Genomic DNA, 6,000 nt, shown 5'->3' on the forward strand with positions numbered 1-6,000 from the left:
GTGCTGCATCATCAAATAGACACTCCAAAATTACAGCAGTGACATCAACAGAACAACTTATAACAAAGACTGATGCATTTGTAGAAGACACAGAAGGCTTTAAAGGGCAAGTTTTCAGTATTGGATAGGTAAGAAACCACCTCCATGGAATATAGCCCCCGGGACTGAAGTGGTATGGGTAGTTCCCATAGTATCGCTGACCAGGATCCAAACACTACCCTGTGATAGCAGAACTAACCCAGCATGGCAGCTTAGACTTAAGGTAGGTCGGAGGCATTTCTACTCTACACATGTATCGGATTATGCACTTCTACCACGAATAAAGAGATGTCTTTCAAGGAGCAAGTCATAAGGAAAAGTCTTGTAAAGAAAGAAGTTTAGTTCTGTTAATGTCTACTACTCTTCTTAAGCTGAAAGTGCATTCCTCTTTTCAAAGTGTTGCTATTTCATTGTGATTTCTGACACTCAGAATATTTCATTTTACTTGAAACAATTTCATCTTGAGATGTGGGGTATCAGAAGGTAGGACTCAACATAACAAGAAAGAAGGAATGGTCAAAAAAAATCTAACCTAATGCTGGAAAATAATTATCTGTATCTTATAATGGAAGGTCTTTCAAATCCTCTTCTAATTATTTTCTAGACAATATTAAGAAAAATTGATCACAGGTGTTAACCAACCATAAGCACTGAAAAGACTCCCATCAGCTTCCCCTGGAACTGCTGAACACCCTAAACCTTACAAACAACATTTAATCATTTATTCATGTGCTTCGCTACAAGCATTACTAGCATCACTTTCCTTGCCCTTTGGTTTTCTTTTTTATTACGAAAAAGGAAAAGCACTCCTCCCTTCACAGTTACCAGACGTCAAGCACAGTTTTCCAGCTCAAGAACCATTTTGATTTTTACATTCTCACACCCAACGTCCCCAGCAGAGCTGCCACTGTGCCAAGTGAAGCCATCCCAACCCAGGCTGTGGTTGAACCTAGAGGAGCAACTTTCTGAGCCGATTCTTGGCTGCAGCACAAGCTCAGTACATGGTTTGTTTGTGACAAGTCACTAATGAAGTCATCCAGCCTGATTTTCATTATAGTCAGGCCTGAACATACCAAGGCCATGGTGAGGAGGGGAAAAACCTTGGAACTGTGCCTTTCCCTTCCCCTGATGAGCTAGATGCCATCACCCAGAGAATTTCTTCAGGACTGCTGGCATTTCTCCAATCACTGTTGTGGGACTCCACAGCGAGAAGGAAAGAGTTTTTTGCACCGTGTCCCCTATACATGCTGACAGATGCAGTGGGTCAAATGGACCCACAAGATCAAGTGGCAAATCTTTATTACCAATGCAAGGCTCTAAAAGAGACCCTGTAGGTTTCCAGATAAACCAACAAAAAAACCCAGGCTCTGATTCATACAGCGAATCACTTGGGTGAGGAATGGGAGGAGATCACTTGAGGCAGACCACCGAGCAGTGATTTTTATAGACATTTTTTTCAGGCATCGAGGTGGTTGGAACCTGTCACAATTCACCAGCAAGGCTTTCGTGGCAACTTGCACACCATGCGGGAGAGGATCCCGTGAGTACAGGCTACCAAACCTCTGACCATCTTAGTGATGGAAAGTGGCCTATGGCCAAGGCTTGTGCAAGCAGAAGGTGTGTTTGAATGCAGGCAGTGAAGAACCCTATAGTCTTGGATAGAGTAACACTTGACATTACCAGGTACTACTCCACTTAAAGCCAAAAGTGACTAGAGAATGAATGTATCGTATGAAACATGATCCAGCAATTGCTACGCAGTGTGGAACAGGTTGGTTAAAGGTGTTCTCTCTATTCCAGGCTTTAATCTGTGATGGAAAAGGCAATGATACCATCTTTGCTGCTTTCTCCAGAAACTGAGCAAGGAGCTCCATTAGGAAGAAAGGGCGGAGGGAGTGAAAAGCACGAGGGGGAAGACCACAAGCCCAGGAGCTGAAACAATTTGCCTTACAATTTCCACACTCCCCTTGTACGCCTGGCTTCTTCCTCGGGATCAAACAAAACATCTTACGTAATCTCCTCACAGCACAGTGACGTCCTGATGGTGCAGCTCTTGCTCATTCCTATTTCCCATGTGTTTAGACATGCCTGTGAGGCACAGCATCTACCTTCTGCTGCCTTCCACCACAACCACAGTGCCCTGAAACAGCTTCTCACCTTTTCAAAGGGCTTGAAATATTAAATAAGAAAGAATCTTCATCTCAATCAAAGACGCAGAGGAATAGGCAATAATCCACTTGCCATTGCTTTGCATTAATATTTTCATGAACGTCAGTGCAAGACCTCAAGGTCCTATTACATTTCACATCATAGCTTCTTTCATTTGTGCCCAAACCTGCACTGTGCACATGAAGGAGCCCTGCACACACTTCCTGCTGCTCTTGGACTCTTTCTGCAATACACAGATATTGGGTTCTTTAATCAGAAAGATGACATTTTACCAAGCACTACCAGATACTGCAAAATTAATGGGATCTTGCCAGGGATCTGAATGACTCCAGGATTTGCGCCAATCCAGCAAATAATTAGCCTGGTTTTGGCAGGAAGGGAAGGTTGGCTTTTGGGAGAAAAACTTTAAGAAAAGAAAGGCTGAACATAGTTGAATAAATTACTTTGCACAGCCCTTGGGTCCAGATCCATCCTAAGCAGTGCAGCGTAACTCAGCATGCCCTCACACTGCACCCACCAAAAAGGAGGGGGAAAAAGCAAAAGGATATTTCAGCTCCAGAGATGTGGTTTTGCTGCCTCATCTGAGCCTAGTGCCCCTGCTGAGCTGCCAGAAATGGCCAGCTTTTTCCACGCTTGCTTTCCTGCTGAAGGGACCTTGATTTGTGGGAAACCACAGATCTGGAAGCACTGCGGGAAGGACTGGGCTTCCCCTGCCCCAGCGAACTCCCCTCTTCTATGGTTCCACTGACATCTCATCCCCATATCCGTCCTGGGATCCTTCCAGGTCCTCATCTGATGTGCCTGGGCTGCTGCCAGCCACATCTGGTATGTGGGCTCCTACAGCAGGGAAGTCCAACTGCCATCACACAGCGCACATGTTAGGTGAAGCCTCCTGCCTCCTTGGAGCTGTGCCATCCTTGAGGAAGGCTGAGCATGCTCTACGTGGAGTCAGTATCCACAGGGTGGATGTCTTCCTTGCCCCAAAGGAGGTCAAAAGGAGGGTGAGGTACCCACTGCCTTCTCAGCAGCTCTGCCCACCACACACTACCAAAGGCAGAGAAACCTCACTTGGTCCCTGAAGGCCCTCTGCACATACCAATGGGTCACTCAAGGGCTGCTAGCAAGCTGTGTAGGCAGGGCTCCACGAAATCCATGTTTCTGGTGACTCATGGCAGCGGCTGTTACTCTTCCTTCTGCTTTCTTCATGTCTGCTCATAATTTCAGAATTAGAAAAATGAAACAATGACGTATATAATGTTGCGTATTGCTGCCTACCCTGCTGACCAGTATTTCTTCACTCTCATCCTTACTCTCTCTTAATGGCATGTGGCCATCTATCCTCTTACACTGAGCAATTGTTGTCATCGCAGTTGTATCTCAAAAGACACCAAAACATCTCCCCAGAAAATCTCAGATAAAGCAAGTTATCTGGTATATAAACTTTTACGCAGTGATGACCGGACCCGTGCTGAACCAATAAGCAGAACTATGTGTTGGAAAAGCATTGTTTTCCTGGTGACTTCTCACAGTTAAGCCAAGCAAAGTTGGAGGAAGTTATCTTAGGAAACAGTAGGAATTTGGCTACGTAACCAAGGTTTGTGTTTCACTTTGCACAACATCTGAGATGTGAGCAACTTGATACTACAGTGGTGCTATTTAAATGCTTATTAGTAACATTCTCCTCTTTAAATAATCTCTGTCCTTGGCTGAAAGAGTTAAAGAAGCGTATGTATACTGGCTGAACCAGATCTTTGGGCATCTCCAGCCCACCCTCCTGCTCAAAGGAAGACTGCCACCAGCACTAGGTCAGGTTGGCCATGGCTTTCTCTAGCCAAGTCTTGACAGCTTCCCAGGGGAGGGATTCAGACCTGTTTGTGTGCTGTATCACCCTCTGAATGGAAAAGATCCTCCTAACATCCATCATCAAGTTCCTAAAATGCAGCTGATGGCTGTGAATAGCTCCTGGGTGTACCATCTGGTATTACCAAGGCTTTTTGGCTTCCCTTAGCCAAACTAAACCAGCCCAGCTCCCTCCACCTCTCCTCACAGGTCATGCTGCCCAGGACCCTGAGCATCTTTGTAGTCCCCATGGGAAGCAGAGAGGGAGGTGCTGATCTCTTCTCCCTGGTATGTGTGGACATGGTTCAAAGCTACACCAGGGGAGGTTTAAACTGAACAAAAGCATTTCTTTAGCAAGAGTACAGTCAAACACTGGAACACCAACTAGAGAGGTGGTTGATGCCCCAAGCCTGACAGTGTTTAAGAGGTATTTGGACAATGCCCTTAATAAGCTGCTTCAACTTTTGTCAGCCCTGAATCGGTCAGGCAGTTGGACCAGACAATCCTAGTAGGTCCCTTCCAAATTAAATTATTCTATTCTATTCTGTTCAGCCAAAATTGGATGCCATATACCAGTCACAGTCTCATCCTCACCAGATAGGGGGGATCTAACAATGCCCCTTGGTCTGATGGCCACTGTCCTCCTGACTTTTATCAAGACATAAAGAAATTGTATTGTTTTGTCATCCACACCTATAGTCCCACACCCTAATTTGGTGTAATGAGGCCTGAGTCCAAACTTCTCCAAAAGCTGTGGAATATCTTCCACTTACTTCAGTGGTTTGGGTTCAGGCACTCATATTTTACTGGGATTGCCACAAACTTGATGACACTGCCAGCTACCCCCAGGGCATCCATCTTCCCTGGATATTGGAGTTTTCCTTTCCCTGGGCCAAATGAACAGTGTCCCCTCACCCGGATTAGGAGAGAACATTATCTCTCACTGCATCACTTTCAAGTGCAGGCACATGGAAAGAAGTATATTTGAAATCCTTTTTTTTTTTGGCAGCTATAAAACTCCCTGCAGCTGCAACGCCCACGTCATTCCTCGGTGCTTCATTTGTCAGGGAGATGTGGAGTAGTTTCTCTGTGTGTAGGTGGCCTTCTCAGCCACCTCCGCAGGTACTGGAGTGGAGGAAACACTTTGCAGAGGGTGTGTTGAGGCAAGTAATGGAACTTTCATCCCATGTGGTCACATGCGTGGGCTTCCAGATTTCCATTCTTTTTTTTTTCATTTCCCCTCCTTAGCTGCATCTTTATGCAAACCATATATAGAGATGGAAGCAGGAATTTTTCACTGGAATGTGGACAATAGCGCAAGAACATAAAGGTTTGCCAAATTTCTGGAACTTTCCTCTTCACCTTGGGAATTTTTCCACAATGGCTGAAAACCTTTATGAATGAAACTCGGTTGTCTCTCCTTCCTAGGCTCCGCTCCATCAACAAGGTAAGAAAACTGACTGTAATTCTTTCAACCAAAAGAAAAAAAATAAAATTGCTCTTTCCTTTAAACATTTACTGACTTAATCAATTCTCTGACATATTTTAATCAGGGACCACGTCCTCACTAGGGGCCAGATGAAGTCCTAGCATACTATGCTCATCAACTTTCATAGAACCGTAGAATCATAGAATGGTTAGGGTTGGAAGGGACCTTCAAAGGTCATCTAGTCCAACCCCCCTGCAAGGAGCAAGGACATCTTCGACTAAATCAGGTTGCTCAGAGCCTCATCCAACCTGAATTTGGACATTTCCAAGGAAGGGGCATCCACCACCTCTACGGGCAACCTGTTCCAGTGTTCTACCACCCTCACTGTAAAAAAATTTTTTCCTAATATCTAATCTGAATCTACCTCCTTCTGTTTTGAAACTTTGTCCCCAGAGCATTCCTCTCAGGAAACGTGCAATGGGTGGCTGTCATGAAGTGTCCTTCCTGTAAAGTTCAGGTTGCTC

The sequence above is a fragment of the Chlamydotis macqueenii genome, chromosome 20 (genome assembly GCF_036417535.1).
Source record: "Chlamydotis macqueenii isolate bChlMac1 chromosome 20, bChlMac1.mat, whole genome shotgun sequence".
NCBI lineage: Eukaryota > Metazoa > Chordata > Aves > Otidiformes > Otididae > Chlamydotis > Chlamydotis macqueenii.